This window comes from Euprymna scolopes, chromosome 8 (assembly GCF_053919585.1).
Source record: "Euprymna scolopes isolate OS-2025 chromosome 8, ASM5391958v1, whole genome shotgun sequence".
Lineage (NCBI taxonomy): Eukaryota > Metazoa > Mollusca > Cephalopoda > Sepiida > Sepiolidae > Euprymna > Euprymna scolopes.
This window is the reverse complement of record NC_136489.1, coordinates 132,134,074-132,156,638: the sequence shown is the minus strand read 5'-3', so window position 1 is coordinate 132,156,638 and position 22,565 is coordinate 132,134,074.

Here is a 22,565-nt window from a genome sequence, read left to right as displayed (position 1 = left end):
AAAGAACCAATAACGCTGATCAAAACAGAATCAAGCATCCTAATAAACCATCATTTGTCGATTTATACAAAAAAACTCTTTCCTATAAGCGTAATATTCATTTTCCCTTCTCTGTTACTGTTTCTTTGTATTAGTTCATCATTTCAGTTTTATTCTTAAAATCATACGTCTTGTTTTTTTTAAACTATTTTCTTATGTTTATGTTAAGGTTAAAAATCTCTATGTTGGATGTACGGTAGAAAGTGGACTCGTTCTTGTTAAATAGTTCGCTAGTACATGTCTGATGATTTAAATTCGTATGGTAACGTAAACACGTACACCAGAATTAATGCGAGGGGGTCAGGGTATTCGCTCAGATGTCATTTCGACCTGCTGATTCCTAGAAGCAGACGTAACGTCACATGGATCAAAGAGGGATATATATATATATATATATATATATATATATATATATATATATATATATATATATATATTCCTCTTTGATCCATATATATATATCAAAGGATCAAAGAGGGATATATAAATATATATATATATATATATATATATATATATATATATATCCCTCTTTGATCCATGTGATGTTACGTCTGCTTCTAGGAATCAACAGGTCGAAATTAAATATATATATATATATATATATATATATATATATATATATATATATATATATATATAGAGAGAGAGAGAGAGAGAGAGAGAAAGAGAGAGATAATGACAGAAGTCGTGACAGCACATGTAATGAAATGAGCTAAGAACGATTATAAACTAAGGAGTTAAGGACTCCAGTACACGTAACTCTGAAACCAGTCCCTCGCCGCTAGAAGAAAAGAAGGCGTTGTCACAGCTTAATAAATGGTAATTTTCCAAATTCCGAATATTTGTCCTTCCCTTTGTTATTTTGTAGCTTTAATTTAAGGGAGAACGCATCCAACGAGGACGATCGCGGATCAAGTGCCACAGCCACAGAAGGAGAAGTGCAAGGTATGATTTAATTATACTGCTATGATATGTTAATTTCCATTCGATAACAAACATATTTTTTGTTTATCGTGCCAAACGGGACACTAAAAGCATCCTCTTGGAGGAGAGGTTTCTAAAACAAACGTCATTTGGTATTCATGATCCAATATTTCTCCAGAACCACTAAAATTATATTTGAACACAATTAAACGGGTTACCATACACAGCTTAATATTTATGCAGTTAAATAATTAAAGAGAAAATGACAAAATAAGAGAAAAGAAAAATCCAAAGATAGAATTAAAATCGCGCAGCAACAAATAAGAGAGAAGAGAGAAAAAATATTGGAGCAGCGGGAAGCGTGGAAGTAGAACGAATGACAATAGCCAGTGAAAGGCTTTACAAATATGGTAGTGATTGCATATTAATTAATCAATTGAGTAACTGATTACCGATTTTCGGCGGGAATGCCTCGGCGAGTGCATTCCAACCGAGATATGACGCACGAGTGTCTAAAGAAAGCCGACACAAATCGTAAAGGGTGTTACCTTACACTCCGATGGTGTTTCAAGTCAGTACGTATGAAACTAACTCTAGAATATATTATACGGGCTCCTTATATCTGTAATCCCGGAATATCCTTCTCATCCACTGCTCACAGAAGAAAAGACGACGTCAACAACTTTAAATTCAGAATATTTATTATTTTCTTTGGTTGTTTTTAAGCTTTAATGTCAGCGAGAACGCACTCCACATAAGTGATTAAGAATGAAGTGCCTCCGCCACAGGTGGAAAGGTAGACACGATATATGATTTAATTGTGCTTTTATAGTTTATTGATTTGCATTCGTTAGTGAACACGCATTTCATTTAATCGTGACCTACGAGGCATTAGAAATTAGGAAACACATGCATCAATCTGACTGGCTTTTACGTTCATTTGTCAAGTTGTAATAACTTTTTACTTCCCTTATACAGTTGTGTTAGATCTGCTGTTCCATAATTTCGTCACTTACACTTTCTTAAAACAGTACTCTACTCCAATACGTTCTTACTTCTTTTAATCTCTTCGCTTTCGTTCTTTTTCCTCACTTTCTTACTTCTTCTATATCACTTCTCTTTTCCCGTTTTGTTTTCAACATCCTGCATTCATCACTCCTACACCAAGAGAAGGAATTTAAAATCTATATATCTATAAAAGTGAAAATGTGTGTGTGTCTGTGTGTATACATTTCCCTACAAAATAACTCTGTCAATTTTCAGTCTAGAGACTCGAGATATGACATAAGGGGTATTCAGATTTAGGAAAATCCTTTTAATCGGTTTTCGGACAGAAATTTGACTGTCAAGGGGTCAAAGTTCAACGATTTAAACTTTGAAAACTCTACCACACTCCTCCACCAATTTTGGGTCTAAACACTTCAAATTTTAAATGTAAGTTACTTGGACATCGATCAAACATTTTAACTTGATTTGAGCCCCAAAAAGTAAATGTTAAGGGGTCAAAATTTGGGTCAAAGCTAAAACAAATTTGACCTCTGCGGTCTCTATCAAATTACTCAGCCAATTTCTGGTTTAAACATTTGGAATCTTACATAAAGTGTATTCACACTCAGGGCAAGTCATGAACAGTAGACAGGGCCCGAACAAAGCCGGGCTGAACTGCCAGTACATAAGAAAAATATACTCTTTTAGCACAGATATAAACATTTGCGATCTCAATACATGCTTTCTGCTTCATTAATACTGTATAAAAACATAACATATTCGTTTCTGTGGCTTTCCGTGAACTGTATTGTTGTCACTATCACATTCTGTTCTTCTTCAGAGATACACGAGATAAATAGATGATTACGAACAATCTAGAATTATTAAATGAGTAGCGTTGCCCGATTGTAGCATGCCCCCTCCGCGGAAAAAATTAAAGTACAGCTGTTGTTGTTGCCCAACCACCATCCTCTCCATGTTAAGAACGGTTTTCGGTATAGACACCCTCAACCTCATGTTAAGAACGGTTTTCGACACCATAACCTCCCTATGCTTAGAACGGCTTTCGGAATAGACACCCCAGTTTGTGAGAGGGGGTGGGTTTGTCAAAAAGTTTGGCCGAAATGTAACTTTGATAATCGCTGTCAGGATTTCCATGCGCAAATGCTGTGAACGAACAAAAAAATTTGGTGGTTGCATAGTCGGACGTATAATTAATAACATGCAAAAAATATGAGTTTATCAGCATTTATATAAGAATAATGTCGATTGTATTTTAAATATTGAACTCACCCAAATGAGATCAATTAATAAGTACTAATAAACACTTAGAAAGTTATATTATGCTACATAGTTCAATGCAAACAATGATATCACACTGTAAAAAACAATATTTAATTTTCTCATTCCGTCCAGAACCTCTTAATAGATAATGTTCTTTTTTTTTGCTCTGTTTCTTTCAAATCTTTCCTTTTTTTTAGTAACGCTGACTTCTTTCTTCATTGAAGCTGCATATCTAAATTACTACGATTTTCATTCTCGCAACATTACAACAATGATCATATATTATAATGATATTCGAAAACAAGGCTACATGAAAAGAAGGACACTCTCATATTCTTGTCCAGGGTTGCCAAACCAAATTTCGCGAATTTGACCTGTTTTTGAAGTAGTTTGGCTTTACAAAATTTTATTATTTTTTTTTTAATTAAGGAAGAAATAAGCAATATATTATATAGATTAATTCAACAAAAAAATCATAAGTACGACTGTTCATATGACGTCATACATCCGTAACATCTTTTAAACTAGAATTCCATGTAGGTGGTCATGAGCACAATCGCGTTACATGCCTGTTAACTAAAATATTTTTCTTTATCACGTGATCTGCTTGACAAATTACCGTTATTTATGACTATCCCCTTTTCTTTCTCACTAAAGAATAAATGTGTTAATGTTTAGTTATTACCTCCACCAACGCGGTTACGTTTGTTTGTTGGTTTGTCATTATGTTTGTCCATTTCAGTAAAGCCTAGCGTCCATATCGCTTGACCTATTGTCAACAAATGTCAAAATATTGGTCAGGGTCTAACTTAAAAGCGATTTAATTTTAGTATGTCTAGGTCAAATGTTAAGTTCAAGATTACAGAAAAAGAAAAGCTCACAGTTTCGGCAATTTGTTCACCGTGGAGACTTACTACTTAGTCCATATTGTAACTAATAAATTTTTGCCTCTCATATAACCTTCATATTGGCCTTTGGCCATCATTTTGAAAAGTTCGGTGACGCTCAACTTTTCGTAGAGAATTTCAACGTTTGATTTTTTAAAATTACGCCCATGCAAAATTTCAGTCTTAACGGATTGATATTTTTTGGAATTATCAACGATTCTTTGGCATCAGTTCAGGAATACTTCATACAATATGGGGGAGTAAGGCCCAGATAACACTTTAGACCGTCTTTACGTTGTCAAGCTGATTTATTTTATTTACCTCTCTAGGATGTTAGACACAATGTCAGATGTTATGTTTAAACATGAGGATAAGCGCACTTTAGTCTACGAAAAATGCACGAGCAGCCCTGTAAGCATTCCCTTGTGGGGGCGCCTCGGAAGATTAGCGATAAACTGATCCCTTCTTAAAGAAAAGGTAAAACCTGAGGAGTGGACCTGAGGCTGAACAAGATCATACCCAGCCCGATAGCAATAATATCAGTCGGACCAAGTGTCAAGGACGTATCGTCGATTGATATAAAGAGAACTAAGTACAATGCAATATAGCAACACCAACCCTGAACAGCGTTAAATTGATACTAAAGCAATTTTTCTGATGATTTTAGTCGATCGATTACACTATTAGATGATAGTTGAATCAAAGTTGATCGTTATAAATGTTATTATTTGTTAGAATAGAATTCCTGCCAATGTTATGTTTATGCCATACCATTCTTGAGAGAAGGGCATGTTCTCATATGGGAACGTTGCTGAGAATTTTACACATCACTTTATAAACACAGCGCCTGATTCATAAATGGCCACAGTAATAAAGAAATCCATATGATTTTTATGAATTACTAACATTTAAGTAACGCATTTTAAAATTCCGGCCCAATCGGACTTTTAGTTTATAAATTAAAACAAGCCAAAAACTATATGGTCCCCCGACCGATGCCTTTGATTTTAGAAGAAAATACAAATTAGCCCCAAAAGGTGTGTTTTTCACCCCTAAAACACCCTGGGGCTTAAGCTCCAGAATTTTCTCAGTGTCAAATATTACGTTTCCAGACGTATATCCATATGGTCTTGCTTTTAGGCAATTTTCAGCAAAATCTAATGGACGGAAAAAAATTATATGTCCTGAAAAGTGCTATTTGTTGTCACTTTGCCTCCTTTGGACGCCCTGAGGACGCAACAAGAGTTTTGATAAAAAATCCGAGAATGTTACATTTCCTCCCTTTAGTAGTTGTAACTTCAAGCAAAATTTCAGAAAAATTTAATGAGTAGTTATTGACAATTTTGAGAACGAACGGACGAACGGACGAGGGTGAATTCTAAGGTCCAAATCCGACTAAGTCGGTGGACGAATTATTTAAATGAATCTACTGCTGCAAATTTTCAAAAAAGTAGAAAAATTTGAATGTTGTGTTTTGATAAAACATTGCTTTCTGATGAGAAAAAAATACTTTTCAAGCAAAGCAATGGCTTCATAAATGTTATTCGGACTCTACATCATCGGAAACAACCATTTCATACCCCTGTCAAAGAAGATGACGACGATTTTGTTCTTGCAGGTCTTTCAAGACTGTATCAACGTCCTCCTACATACAGCGCCAGCTATTCTCAAATGACTACCGATTTAGGTATAGCTAGGCTCAACGTTGCGTAACTAACGAGGATGGCTGTGTCAACGTGGTTATGCTGTATATAGGTTTTATGTTTGCTATGACTAGATCAGAAACACACATTGATGACTCAAAAAGTAACCTTGTTTTGCGTCAATGGATGAAAAATGGGTGCACCACTTCATTTCGAAGTCGAATCGGCAGGTATCTGAGCAAAAATTCCTCCAAAGCGACCAAGGACGCAAACATCAGTATTTGGTAGGATTTGGTATTTTGGGATGCGTAGAGTATTTTGTTCATCGATTATATTGAGAAAAGAGAAAAGAGAAAAGTCACACAATAATAGCAAATATAATATTGCATTTGAAGTGCGGTTAAAGGAATAATTGATAAACAGAATGGCCATAAATAAGAAAAATGTGTTTTTTTCACCAAGACAATGCACCGTATCATGTCGATCAAAACGGTGGTAAAGCTACATGAATTAGAATCTAGTCTATTCTCCAGATAAGTCCCCAACGACTGCTGAGTATTTGCAGATTTCAAAGGAATACTCCAGGGAGATTTGGCTCCATTGAAGAAGGGAGATCGGAGATTGAGGCGTAGTTGGAGGTAAAACATAAATCCGTCTGCAAGAAAAGGAACATAATTGTTAGAGAAGCGTTGGAATCAGTGCCTTGTCCCAGAAGAAGACTAGGTTGATTCGAACTTTGTCTAAAAGTTGTTGCCATGTGAATTAGGTCCGGAATAGAGGAATAAATTGTTTTAAATTAAATATGACTTGAATGCTAAAAAAATGCTTTAAAAAATTTCGAAATAAAACATTTAGTTAATTAGAACGAGGCATATTAACTTACATTTATTACTAATGACGATTTGCTATCTACCAAAACTATACTATTACTTCTGTTAATAATGGAGATTTGGTATCTGTCTGTACGACACCGAAGTTGTACAATTACTATTTTTTTAATACTCGATTCAACTTTTGAAATTTTTTAAACTAATGCATTATCTTTCAATGCTAAAGTCAGGAGGCTGCTACTATAATATTTCATCGCTTTCTCATATCTGTTCTGTTCTCATGAAAGAATCATCCCAGGCATTATCTTCTGCTTGGGAGTGTAGTTAAGTATGTATTCACCCGGTTTGATACCATACTTCCAATTATCACCTCCTTTTTAGGAGATGTATCATCTGTTCTGTTGATCACAGTCCATCCTCCCAGGAATTACATATTTCGTTGGAAGTGAGTTCAGTATGCACTAAATTGTCATATATATATTGGCAGAAATATACGATAACAGGTGCCATATTTTGCTGGTTTAAATAATATATAATAATTATGTCTAATTATTATTTTTTGCTAAAACATCAATTTTCATAACAGATCCTGAAAAATAAATGCTTATGATAATAATAATAATAATAATAATAATAATAATAATAATAATAATAATACGGAAGACGAAGAAAATCAAAATAATACTTATAATAGTATGAGCACTATGAACAATCCTGAAAAACTTTGAAAAAGAATGGGAGAAATTGGAATCAAAGGAATGACTGGAAAAATACAACGAACAACAATCATGAAAACAGCTAAAATATTAAAAAAAAAACCCTTGAATGCGGGAACACACAGGAGCAACAAATGCGGACCAAACAAACTGCTGCAAAGGCAAAACATGAAACACTACATGGAACCAAGAACACTGAAACCGCATATCTATAAGTTCTCTAACCCAACCTTACCCCCATTGCCACATCACTGCCCCCTCCCGCTTCAAAAAAGAGCGAGACCAAATAACCAAGTAGAGTCAAGGAGGAAGGAAAGACAGATGAACTGACCAGACCTCAGCCGAATAAGTGCGAAGAGAACTGAGACCATAGGGAGGCTTATTGCCACTCAAATCCCAGCAAAGACCAATAGCTGCTGCCAACGAGAAATCAATGGCAAGCAGCTGTTGCGATAATGTAAATTTATTTGCAAATGTTATCGAAAGAGGTGGAGAGTACTGGAAACCTGGGGAGACTTGTTGTCACTCAGCTTCCAGTGAAAACCACAGGATGTTTTCAGGAAAAGATCTCTGAAGATCTGTTTGAAAGCTCCTTGTGAGCCAATAATAATAATTAATATTTAGAAAATACTACTACTACTACTACTACTACTACTACTACTACTACTAATAATAATAATAATCTATAAAAGTGTAATTGTGTGTGTGTGTACATTTCCCTACTAAATTACTCTGTCAATTTTCAGTCTACAGACTCGAGATTTGACATAAAAGGTATTGAGATTTGGGAAATTCTTTCTTATCGGTTTTTGGCCAGAATTTTGGATGTCAAGGGGTCAAAGTTCAACGATTTGACCTTTGAAAACTCTACCAAACTCCTCTGTCAATTTTGGGTCTAAAAACTTGCAACTTTAGATGTAGGTTACTTTGACGTGTATCAAATTTTTAATTTGATTTGAGCCAAAAACAATAAATATTAAGGGATCAAAATTGGGGTCAAAGTTTAAATAAATTGACTTATGCGGTCTCTAACAAATTACTCAATCAATTTTTGGTCTAAATATTTGAAATTTTACATAAAGTGTATTAAGATATAGGGTAAACTTTTTAATCGGTTTTTGGCCGAAAATTTGGCTGCCATGGAATCAAAGTTCAAAAGATTTGTTCTTTGTGGTCTCTAGCAAACTATTCAGCCAATTTTGCCTCTAAATATTTGAAATTTTATATAAAGAGTATTAGACATGCAGCAAGCTTTTTAATCAGTTTTGGGTGAAAATTTAGCTGCCAAGAGGTCAAAGTTGAAAAAGTTGATCTTTGCAGACTCTACCAAACTCCTCGAAAATTTGGCTGCTTAAGGGTCAAAGTTGAAAGAATTGACCTTTGTAGGCTCCACCAAACTCCCCCGCCAATTTTGGGTCACTATGCACTCACGTTTGTTTATGGTTTCAAATTGGCCTTTTTATTATTTTATAATTAAAAAAAAAATCATGTTGAGAGGTAACTTTAATTTTTTGTTTGATTATATATTATTTTTTAAGTTAAAAAAAATGTAAAAGTGAATTGACGTCTATTCCATTATAATTTATATTAAAAATTATTCAGAAAAAAAAAGACAGAAAAATAATGTGTTGTGTGTTGAATTTTCATTGAAAAATATTTAACGTTTTAAAATCAATTCTTTTTAGCTTTAAAAAGGGAAAAAAAGATTTTGCTAAAAAAGCAAATTGTTTTAAATTCTTCGTTATTTGTTTTATTTGACTTTTTTTCACTTTATTTATAATGTGTTTTAAAAATTTTTACAACTGTGGAATTTCCACGGATTCTACTAGTTAGTATTGATGCAAAAATGAGCACAAATTTGACTATATGCAGTTACCAATTTGGCATAAAGCACGTATTTTTAAGTTAACGACCTGCAATTTGTACCCGGTTTTAACGGGATAAAAGTCTTCTATATGATATCCGTCTGTCTGTCAGTTCATCCGTCCGTCCATTCCACTTTTTATCTCGTTTTAAAAAAAAATCATAAAAGTTTAGTTGCTTAATATGAATAAGTCCTAGAAAAATGTTTTAAATCAAGTACGGAACAGCAAATTATTTTTATTTGTAGATACAGCGAAGTTGCGCGCGCGCGAGCGTATACATATGTGTGTGTGTGTGTTTTCGTGTGTGTGTGTGTGTGTGTTTTCGTGTGTGAGTGTGTGTTTGAGCGTGTGTGTGGTGCGAAAACAAATCGAGGGGAAAAATAATTAGAAAAACAAAAAGACATGAAAAGCGAAGACGAATGTTGTAAGTGCAACTTAGGATATACAGATGCTCATCTACTTACGACTGGGTCACGTTCCAACGGGGGCCAAATCGTAAATCAAGAAAGCAAAAAAAAAAAAAAAAAGAAAAATGACCCGATCGTAACCTTAGTTTGCCTACCACGAAATCAGCCTCAGAACACAGCAGACATTTTTCTCTTTTGTACTGTTTGTTTGCAATAGTAATGGGCTTTGAAAATACGATGAAACACAGGCAACAAAAATAAACTTTTGTATACCATGTTAAACTCTGGTACATCTAAACATCGTCTATGTAAATAAAAGCGAATATGCGTATGCATGATTATTTGTTCACGAACTATTCAGAGAAAAGTGTTTCAAAACATGTCATTATTTGGTACTACGGGGTCGGCGTTAACTATTGTGTGTTGCAACATTAATGTAAGCCATGGCAACCATGTCGACGGCGTACATCACATAGAGTGCAAACATTTAATGTAACCAAGGTCAGAGTGGCGTGCATAGGTCTGCAGATACCGAGTATAACAAGCATGCGTGCCCACCGCCCCGTGAGTGCACAGTGAACGAGGCATAAAAAAGTTCAGCCCCCCCCCCATTTAGCCCTGAAAGTCCCAAGGGGACGTCAAATCCTGGTGAAAATGAACAACGATGCAGTAAATTTGAGTTCTGCACCATGCACAAAAAGGCCATCATTTGCCCTACTCCCATTTAGCACCCAAAATTCCCAAGGCCTTAACATATTTAAATTTGAGTTCAGCACCATGCAAAACTGCTAAATAGACATACACAGAAAATTTTGGACAAATATAGTAAAATAGTCCCTAAAATGGAGTGTTTTTATTAGCCCTAAAAGAGGCGCTGGAGCACACCCAAGAGTGCGATAACTCTTGGGTGTGCTCCAGCGCCTCTTTTAGGGCTAAAAAAAAAACACTATAGACAAACAAAATTATATAGAAATCAGTTAGTTACAACTTTTCAGAAAGTTTTATAAAAATTCAAGGCATTAATTTTTTTCAATAAACACAAAAGTGTCAATTTTAGTCATTTTAACCTGAAAGGCACCCCTAAGGTGTAACCGGAGTTTTCCCCGAAAAATCTGTTCTGTTACTTTTTTACTCATATCATGTTTAATGTTTGCGCAAAATTTCCAAAAATCCCAAGGCGCAGTTATTGAGAAAAGTGCGGACAGGAAAACGGAAAAACGGACAAGGGTGAATTTACAGATCAACCCTCCTTTTGTCGGGAGACCAAAAAGTATAAATACTGATTGCATGACTTATAAGATTTAAAGATAAAGCTTAAATTACTGTAAAAGCTATTATTAGATCGGTGCAAACTTTTTGTCGATTTAAAATTTAATGACATTTCTGAATTGAGATGAGGATTGGTTATTCGTAATATTTGAATTGAGATGAGGATTGGTTATTCGTAATATTTGAATTGAGATGAGGATTGGTTATTGGTAATATTTGAATTGAGATGAGGATTGGTTATTGGTAATATTTGAATTGAGATGAGGATTGGTTATTGGTAATATTTGAATTGAGATGAGGATTGGTTATTCGTAATATTTGAATTGAGATGAGGATTGGTTATTCGTAATATTTGAATTGAGATGAGGATTGGTTATTGGTAATATTTGAATTGAGATGAGGATTGGTTATTGGTAATATTTGAATTGAGATGAGGATTGGTTATTGGTAATATTTGAATTGAGATGAGGATTGGTTATTCGTAATATTTGAATTGAGATGAGGATTGGTTATTGGTAATATTTGAATTGAGATGAGGATTGGTTATTGGTAATATTTGAATTGAGATGAGGATTGGTTATTGGTAATATTTGAATTGAGATGAGGATTGGTTATTGGTAATATTTGAATTGAGATGAGGATTGGTTATTCGTAATATTTGAATTGAGATGAGGATTGGTTATTCGTAATATTTGAATTGAGATGAGGATTGGTTATTGGTAATATTTGAATTGAGATGAGGATTGGTTATTGGTAATATTTGAATTGAGATGAGGATTGGTTATTGGTAATATTTGAATTGAGATGAGGATTGGTTATTCGTAATATTTGAATTGAGATGAGGATTGGTTATTGGTAATATTTGAATTGAGATGAGGATTGGTTATTGGTAATATTTGAATTGAGATGAGGATTGGTTATTCGTAATATTTGAATTGAGATGAGGATTGGTTATTCGTAATATTTGAATTGAGATGAGGATTGGTTATTGGTAATATTTGAATTGAGATGAGGATTGGTTATTGGTAATATTTGAATTGAGATGAGGATTGGTTATTGGTAATATTTGAATTGAGATGAGGATTGGTTATTCGTAATATTTGAATTGAGATGAGGATTGGTTATTGGTAATATTTGAATTGAGATGAGGATTGGTTATTGGTAATATTTGAATTGAGATGAGGATTGGTTATTGGTAATATTTGAATTGAGATGAGGATTGGTTATTCGTAATATTTGAATTGAGATGAGGATTGGTTATTGGTAATATTTGAATTGAGATGAGGATTGGTTATTGGTAATATTTGAATTGAGATGAGGATTGGTTATTCGTAATATTTGAATTGAGATGAGGATTGGTTATTCGTAATATTTGAATTGAGATGAGGATTGGTTATTCGTAATATTTGAATTGAGATGAGGATTGGTTATTCGTAATATTTGAATTGAGATGAGGATTGGTTATTCGTAATATTTGAATTGAGATTAGGATTGGTTATTCGTAATATTTGAATTGAGATGAGGATTGGTTATTCGTAATATTTGAATTGAGATGAGGATTGGTTATTGGTAATATTTGAATTGAGATGAGGATTGGTTATTCGTAATATTTGAATTGAGATGAGGATTGGTTATTCGTAATATTTGAATTGAGATGAGGATTGGTTATTCGTAATATTTGAATTGAGATGAGGATTGGTTATTGGTAATATTTGAATTGAGATGAGGATTGGTTATTCGTAATATTTGAATTGAGATGAGGATTGGTTATTCGTAATATTTGAATTGAGATGAGGATTGGTTATTCGTAATATTTGAAATGAGATGAGGATTGGTTATTGGTAATATTTGAATTGAGATGAGGATTGGTTATTCGTAATATTTGAATTGAGATGAGGATTGGTTATTGGTAATATTTGAATTGAGATGAGGATTGGTTATTGGTAATATTTGAATTGAGATGAGGATTGGTTATTGGTAATATTTGAATTGAGATGAGGATTGGTTATTCGTAATATTTGAATTGAGATGAGGATTGGTTATTCGTAATATTTGAATTGAGATGAGGATTGGTTATTCGTAATATTTGAATTGAGATGAGGATTGGTTATTGGTAATATTTGAATTGAGATGAGGATTGGTTATTCGTAATATTTGAATTGAGATGAGGATTGGTTATTCGTAATATTTGAATTGAGATGAGGATTGGTTATTCGTAATATTTGAATTGAGATGAGGATTGGTTATTGGTAATATTTGAATTGAGATGAGGATTGGTTATTGGTAATATTTGAATTGAGATGAGGATTGGTTATTGGTAATATTTGAATTGAGATGAGGATTGGTTATTCGTAATATTTGAATTGAGATGAGGATTGGTTATTCGTAATATTTGAATTGAGATGAGGATTGGTTATTCGTAATATTTGAATTGAGATGAGGATTGGTTATTGGTAATATTTGAATTCATCGGACTACTGTTCTCATCTTGAGTGTGATTTTCACAACATTTCGGTCGATGTAACCTCCGACCTTCTTGAGATGTATCTTGTTGAACTCGGTAATGTTTCTCTCGAACTCGAGAATTTGAACGGAATTTCGAATGGGATCCTTTATTTAGTTTACGAGGGTAGTGTGCTCTTGTTCCGTCAGCCATGACTGGATAGAGGTCCTAAGTAATTCGCAATTGTATTTTTCGGTCGCCCACTTTAAATCTTCAGGAGATTATCACTTTTTACAATTGACTTTTCCAAGTACTCTAACGACTGCGCCACGGATACTTGCCGACAAAAACATTCCCGAGTTTGCAAGATACACCTGAAAAAGGTCGGAGGTTACATCGACTGAAACGTTGTGAAAACCACACTAAAGACGAGAAAAATAGTCCCATGAATCCAAATAATTATAATTTCATCTTGAGAAAAAAAAAACCGTTTAAAAAATTTTTCTTTTATAACAAAAGCGACATTTGCTCCCTATAACTTGATTTCATTTGTCAACGAGTTTATAAATTTTATAAAGTTTATAAAGTTTATAAATTCCCTGATCGTAAAATTCTTTTGTTTTTTTATGTAAAATATGAATCTAATCCATGTTCAAGCTCATCTCATGATGTGAACTTAAGGCCACTTAAATGGTTCTGTAATACTCAAAATAAGTGATAATCAGAGGGGGCTAGGTCAAGAGAATACGGAGGATGGGGCAAGATTTTTCAACCAAATTCTCTTAGGAGGTCTTTGGTTAGTAGTGCTGTGTGAAGATGCCCCCCCGCCCTTTTGATTAAAGAAAGTCGTTTTCAGGTCAACACGGATGAGAATTATTGCCGAAAAATAGGAATGTTACTTTAATAATCTGAAAAAGTCATAAATTAATCATGGGAATGTGTTTAAGTAATAACAATATGCGCATAAAATAAATAACAGATCACACTGGATTCAAATGTGCCTCATATAAACCGGTAAAAACCTTTTTCATCGCTCTGATATTATACAAAAGCTGACGTCTTTTATCCTGAATATTTTAGTAACGCACGATACGTTCTAAAATATACATTATTCTAGAATTGTGTTATGCTTGAAAAAAAAAAAAAAGAAAAAAAAAGAGACCCCAAAAACAACGTTTTGTTTATTCTGATCTATCGTAATTTGTAGTTGACTTTATGATATGCATATTGTTTAGTTCTTGAAAAGGATTTTCTTCTTTTTTTCCTCACTAGAAATGTAGTATTGGGAATCCCAGTTTAATTGCTATATAGGTAGTTTTAGAAATAGAAAGTTATATAAGCATATTTTGATTTCCCATCAGCGATTTAGCAGGGTCAGAAAGGTTATGGTTGATAGGCATCAAACCCAACTCACCTTGAACGACCTAGATTAATGTACCGGAAATTAAGGGGTGACACGGGATTGTGGTCGTAGGCCTTCCAGTTGACGACCACATGGGTAGAGATAGTCTTAGCAGCAGAGGAATGCAGACGGGAGATTTCGGGTCTCTCTCGACAATCAGGATCCGAGATGTTAGGCTTGCCATGAGTAAAACAGATTGAAGCTCCAAATTCGATCTTATTGTTCATTGATGAGTCTGTCTGCAACATCCACTCCCCAGCAAGATGGAAGACCAGCGACCAAGAAAGCATCATCCGCTGACCAAGGCAAACCATGTATGTTCGCATTATACTGGTTGCACATACACATCTCGGAAACTTTCCAAGGCAAGAGAGAAACTGTAGAAGAATAGCAAACACACACACACGCACGCACACACACACACACACGCACACACGCACACACGCACACATAACAGTGAACTGCACGTAAGGACACGTTTATACGTAAGAACACCCACACTCACACGTATATGTAAGAACATTGATAATCACACAGACCCGTAAAAGTAAACGTAAAAGTAAACGTATAGTAATAATAAGCAATAATAAATAATAAGCAATAATAAATAATAAGCAATAATAAATAATAAGCACACTCTTGTTAAGGTTACAGAAAGTCTCACACGAGTTATTACCGCTAATCATCCACTGGTGATCCTTGAGGTCTGAGCAACCACAAGATCCCCAAGATATTTATTAATAACTACATTTTTAGATAACCATGCTAACGTATATTGCATTATCGATTGATTTCTCGCTTATAATGGAATCTAATTGTCTCCGAAATCTGAGAGACAATGAGTTCCTCCTCTAGAATTCCAGTACTCTCAGTGCTCTTCCAATAGAAGTCTGGATGGTGTTTTTCCACCTTAATCTTTCTATCCTATCTGACTCTTTATACCTATTTTATGAAGCGCCAATCAATGCTGGTGTTATCGCGTTTTTATTCCGTCTCGGAACTTTTGTATAGGATTCCGTTAGAGTACAAAGAATTACGTAATATTATTTTTAACAAATTGTATATATATATATATATATATATACAATTTGTTAAAAATAATATTACGTAATTCTTTTATATATATATATATATATATATATATATATATATATATATATATATATAACAATAAATGAGATAACGTGTGCGTGTTTACATCTTTCCCAATTGAATTAAAGCGTAAATTAAACTAGTAGATCTGATTAGGTCTTACATTGCTCTAGTTGTCACGACGCATTTGCAATCGTCGTCATTGGTTAGAGGGAGATAACTGAGATTCGCTCATTTTTCGTACAAGAATTTAGAACGCTAAAAAATAACCCTACAAAAGACGATATTATATTTTTTATTAAACAAAACATTCAACTACTTTATTTAATATAACCACGATTTATAACATTAATAACAAAAATTTAAAAATGCGATGACGAAATAGAAAAGATGACTTCCAACAAGATCAAGTAGGTAAATGCTTGTACCTACTTATAGGTACTTAAAAATAAATGGTTTCTGTTTTTCTTTTTTATCTTAATTCTTTACTTATCGTCTTAATATTATTTAGAGCTTAATTCCTTATTTTGTCTTAAAATTTCGTAATATTTCCTTTTTTTGTCCTCTCCACTTTAAAGTTTGAAATAAAGAACAACATAGAGAAGTAAAAACGTTCGCGTTCTTTTATTTTATTTATTTTGGTTCAGTTGAAAGTTAGCCGACATTATTTATCTTTTTATTATTTAATTTCTTCTTGAGGGATCTCTGATTAATTTTTCGAGTACTTATTCCCAAAAACATTGAATTGAAACAGAGAACAATGTTATCCTCATGTAAAATGGAAAACGTCGTCGCCGTTCCCTTAAAAAAATGTAACATAAATTATTCCATTAAAAAAGACGCCCCATCTTTTTTTTTTTTTTTTAAAGAATCACAATTCCTTTGCAATTATCATCGCATTTTACACTTTTTAGTAATGTTAATGCTTATAGTTTTTTGTTATACAGTGTATAAAACTTTGTCACATCGAATAAAGTAGATGAAAATTAGTATTTTACAATTACTAGAATGTTTTGCTTGTGTTATATTGATTAATCGGACTATTATTCTCATCTTAAGTGACATTAGCACAAAGTTTCAATCGCTGCAACCTGCGACCTTCTTCGGGTGTTGAAAACATGCTTCCTTTTCTCTACTAAGGAGAGTTGACTCTAGAGAAAAAGAAGCATGTTTTCAACACCCAAAGAAGGTCGCAGGTTTCATCGACTGAAACCTTGTGCTAATAACAACCAATATGAGAATAATAGTCCGATTAATCAACATTACCAAGCATTCACATCTCATCTAAAAAATTAAAAATTGCACTAGAATGTTTTGTTTAATAAATATTACAATGTCGCCTTTTGTAAGGTTAAATGTTTCAGCGTTCCAGATTTTTGTACGAAAAATGACCGAATCTCTCAGTTACCTCCCTTTAATAAATGACGATGATTGCAAAAGCGTCGCTGATTCCATAGTTCGCGACGGTATCCATTAAGCTAATAACGCATCTAATATATACATCATACATTGTCGTACGATTCTGTCGCGATAGAAAAATATCAAATTCTTTATTTTAAAAAGCGTAACGCGTGAAATACAGCGGGGGTCGCCGTTATAGACATTAAACGAATTACTGGGAGTGGAAGAAAAACCAGGAATAAAGAACCAAAAAGAAAAGTTTGGTTAGATTGACATATATCTTCGCACATTTATGCGATTCTTGTTGGTGGTCTTCAAAATGGAATCAAGCAGAGAGAGATGAAAAGGAATAAAAAAACAAAAAAAAAACTGGAGAAGGAAAATGTATGAAAGAGAACTTCGGGAGAAGAATGGCTCGTGGCGGGACAGATATCTTTCCCCATTGGAACTGAAAGCGTTCGTCTATTGTGTAAGCACCCACCTAAGATGTCCAACAGATGTCAACCGAGTCACCAGATGTGAGAACGTTATCGTGTTTTATCGACGTGGTAACCATGAATTGGGGAACTTGGGGAATCCTTAATGAAAATTAGAAAACCCGGATGTACGTCTTGTGTCCTTCTTGGTTTTCTTTTGTTCAGATGGAAATTTTTCTAGTGTATCCATTTACTTCAAAGACCACACAACGAGATGATGTACTTTTATTTGCAATGGTAATTAGGAAAAATACTTCGTTTAAATGAAATCATTTAAAAAGCTGAAAATGTTATGAAATGAGAAAATCATTTTTTTTATTTACTTTTGTTGTTGTTGTTGTTGTTGTTGTTGTTGTTGTTGTTGTTAAAGTTCGAATTTTCGCCAATAACATGGCTTTATCAAGGAAAGGATAGTCCGATGTAGTTTTTTTTTTCTTTTCCGTCATAATGTTGTCATTAAGATGTTGAAGCTTTCCGAAGAGAAAAACGTCTCGTGTGGGTTCTATTTCAAATCCGTGTGTGGAATCGCTCGGTTTAAGCGCGAAATTTAAGAAATGGAGAGTCACACATTTTCGAAAATATCTTTTTATATAAATTTAAATGAGAACATGTGAAAACCTGAAAATGTAATCTATCTATATATCTATAAAAGTGAACGTGTCTGTCTGTCTGTATGTCTGTGTGTCTGTGTACATTTCCCTAAACAATAACTTTGTCAATTTTAAGTATACAGACTTGAAATTTGGTCTACAGGGCACTGAGAGTTAGGAAAATCGATGTGATCGGTTTTGGGCCAGACATTTGGCTGTTAAGGGGTCAAAGTTCAACAATTTGACCATTGAAAACTCTACCAAACTCCTCCGACAATTTTTGGTCTAAACACTTGAAATTTTAGATATAGATTCCTTGGGCATGGATCTAACTTAATAACTTGATTTAAGCCCAAAACAATAAATGTGAAGGGGCCATAATAGGGGTCAAATTAAAAAAAAATTGACCGTTTTTTTTTTTGCTCAGCATACACCCCCAAACACCCCGGCAACGCCGGGCACCCATGCAAGTGAAATGATATAATCATTTTTTTAATTTAATTTTTTGTTGTTGTTAAAGTCCGAATTTTCGCCAATAACATGGCTTATCTATTTATCCACACACACACACACACACACACACACACACACACACACACACACACACACACACACACACACACACACACACACACACACACACACATATATATATTTATTCGGGCAGATATTGTTAAATAGCACGGGGTGTTTTTGCTTTATTATCTGTTGTAATTTTTCTATTTTTCGAATGGTCATTCTTATGTCTCGGTCGAATTTGTGTAGGAAAGTTCCATAGTGTTTTTTGTCCATTTTAGTTTTTTTGTAAGTACTGATTTTTTCGGTCGTTTTTAGTTTTTGATTACTGTTTCGTTTAAAATCTGGATGCTTTTATATGTTTCAGTTCAAATTATATTCAAATTACTTGCAGTAGTGAAGTGCCTCTTGTATAAAAAATGCGTTTTAACGTGTTAAGCACGTAACTAAAATAAATGTACAATGGTTTAAAAGTGTGATTTACAAAATGGTATGGAATTTAGAGTTTTTCTTTTTAAATAATTTATCAGTTTATAAATATAGCAGCGATCCCTGTGTCTTCCACTACTTTTTGATAAGAAGAGATGAGTCTGGATATCGCATCTGCTTGGCAAATTTTGCTGCTTGGTTGATACTTTATAGAAAAGTCGTAATCCAAAAGCATAGTTGCTCATCTTTGTTAGCAGTTTGCTGTATGCACTGAAACTCCTTTTTGGAAACCAAAAATACTTATTAAAAGCTTGTGATCTGTGATTAGAGCAAAATAATGGCCATATAGCATTTTGTGAAATTTCTTTACCGCGTAGATAATTGCTAGGGCTTCTTTCTCAATTTGGCTATATTTTCGTTCAGTAGGCGGCAACCGTTTTAAATGCGTTTGCAATAGCCTTTTCGTTTCCACCAGGAAAAATATGTGATATTACTGCTCCAACTCCATAGTCACAACATCCGTCACAACACTAATGTCTTATGATAGATTGTAGTGTGCTAGCAATAGATTAGAATTAAGAGATGTTTTAATTTTCTTAAATGATTCTTTGCATAAGCTTGACCAGTTCCATTTGGTAATTCTTTTGTAAAAAATATTCAGAGGTCCCCGTAACTTGTGCAGTTTCAGTTAGAAGGGACCATAATGATTTACAAGGCCCAGAAAGGATAATAGTGTTGGAACATCCTTAGGAGCTTCCATGTACTTTATTGTCTGAATATTGAATTTGGGTTTCGACCATTTTTGTCGAATCTGAATCCAAGGTATTTTACAGAAGTTTGGAAGAATTTGCACTTGTCTGACCTTAAGTGAAATCTATATTGTTGAATTCGATACAACACGGAAGTAAGACGATGCAGAAAGTCTTCTGGGGGTATGTCTGTAACGATAATATCACTAATTTAGGCGGAAACTCCTGGACGCTTTAGTCTGAAGACTGGCTTTGCGTCCGCCTTCAGTTCAAAAGTCGTTTTAGCTTTAGAACAACATCCAAGACTTTCTTGAAAAACATTGCTGAACTTTGCTTTAAGTGTGTTCTTAAAATGTGTTTCAGCATTTGCTGCAGCATTAATATTGAAAGAATTGAAAATTGATTTTAGGAGAACATTGAAAAGACCAAGATCTTCAAGAAAATCTTAACCAAGAAGATTCAGGGCTGATGCATCAGACACATAGCACACGCCAGAAACATTTTCCTTTAAAAGACACATTGCATACTAACTCACCAGTTAATTTTTTTTTTTACATAGGCATCACCACATTATCAAGGCCCAGAGGCCACTCAAGGATAAGGGTTAAACAGTGTACAATAGCAATTGGACAATATAGTAATCATTAGTAATGAAAATTTGGTAAATTTGATAACTTATATGGAACGGCTCATCAAGAACTTATTTACTTTAGACTTGAACACAACCATATTGTAGTCAGCCGGAAAGCAGGAAAACGGAAGACAATTCCACAGGCGTGCAGTTCTAAGAAAGAAGCTTTGTTCATGGAATCTACGTTTAGGTTTAGGCACAGATAAAGAGTGGGGGAAATTATTGATAGTGTTTACAGCTAGACGAGTGTTTCTTGTGAAAGTTTGGCGAGGGGGGACCATAGATTGAAGCTCAGTCGAACACTTTCCATGAAAATAACGATACATCAGAGACAAACTCGCAACATCTCTTCTGTGAGATAGAGGTTGTAGCGAAGAGAAAAGGACATCTCCTACGAGGCTACGAAGTCTATTTTGAACTCTATCAAGGCAGGACAAGTCCTTTCTAGCAGCTCCTGCCCAGATGTGGCAACAGTATTCCATCTTTGGACGTACCTGGCTCTTATATAGATAGAGAATAGCATCAGCAGTGAGATATTTACCGGATCGATAGAAAGATCCCACCATTTTTCCAGCGGCCTTGGCAACAGATTTGATGTACGTGTTCCATTTAAGATCAGGAGTAATGGTCAAGCCCAGAAGCTTGTCAAAACTTGTGGCCTCCTGAAGACGAGAGCCATTCATTTCAATTGATGCCAAATGTGGATTAGAATGTTGATGATGTAAAGAGAGAAGCTTGGTTTTAGATGCATTAAAAGTAACCAGCCACTCCTTTCCCCATTGTACTACGTGCTCAAGATCAGAGGAGAGAGAATTGGAGAGAACTTGGTCGTTTACTGTCTTAGATGTGCAACCATAAATGGTAGTGTCGTCAGCATAAATGTCTACAAATGATGTAAGGATGTGATTTGGAAGATCATTAATGTAGATCAGGAAAAGAGTTGGGCCCAGGATGGACCCCTGAGGGACACCGGCATTAATACTGTGAGTTTCTGATTTTTGCCCCTCAACTACTACTCTTATGAACCTATCAGAAAGAAATGATTTAATAATTGAGAAGACATTTCCAGCTATACCATAACTAGCGATCTTATGAAGTAAACCTTTATGCCATACCCTATCAAAGGCTTTAGATATGTCAAGAGCAATTGCCCTAGAAAGATTGCCACCGTCGAGAGATTTGCTAATCCTATGCGATATAACTGTAAGCACATCTGCTGTAGATCTAGCAGAACGGAAACCATATTGAGTGTCACTAAGAAGGTTATTTTTGTTAAGATGGTTGATTACTTCTGTATTTAACACAGATTCTAGCAACTTACTCATGACGCACAGGAGACTTATTGGCCTGTACTGAGAGGGGGATGAGCGATCACCTGAATTCTTAAATACAGGGCATACTGATGAGATTTTCCAGGGAGATGGGAAACTATTCTCCTTAAGACAACGTTTAAACAGTTTTGTAAGTATGGGCGCTAGTTCAGGTTGAAGTGTTTTGAGTACTATAATTGGAATACCGTCAGGGCCAGTTGCTTTACTGGAATCAAGGTTTTTGATTAGCTTGGCAACATCACGTACAGATATACGTATATCAATCACATAGCGTGTTTTCTGATACAGGAGGAAATATTGGGGGTTGGCGGCCTTGGTCGCAAAGGGTAGAATTAGCTGCAAAGTTCTTGACAAAGAGTTTGGCTTTGTCTGATGCTGACGAGATTACCTCAGGTCCATTGATAATAGTTGGGATGGAGCGCACGCTTCTGTTCAGGATTCTGTTTGCTATTTGCCAAAACTGGTGGGAACCAAGCCGCTGCTCAGCTACTTTGGACTTAACAGATTGAGCATACAACTCTCTTGCGTTCCTTATTACTTTCTTACAATGGTTGCTGGCAGTCCTGAAAACGGCTTTAGTTTCCATACATCTATTACGTTTGAAGCAGTGGAAAAAGTGATTTCTGTGCGCAATGGCAGCAGCACATTCTG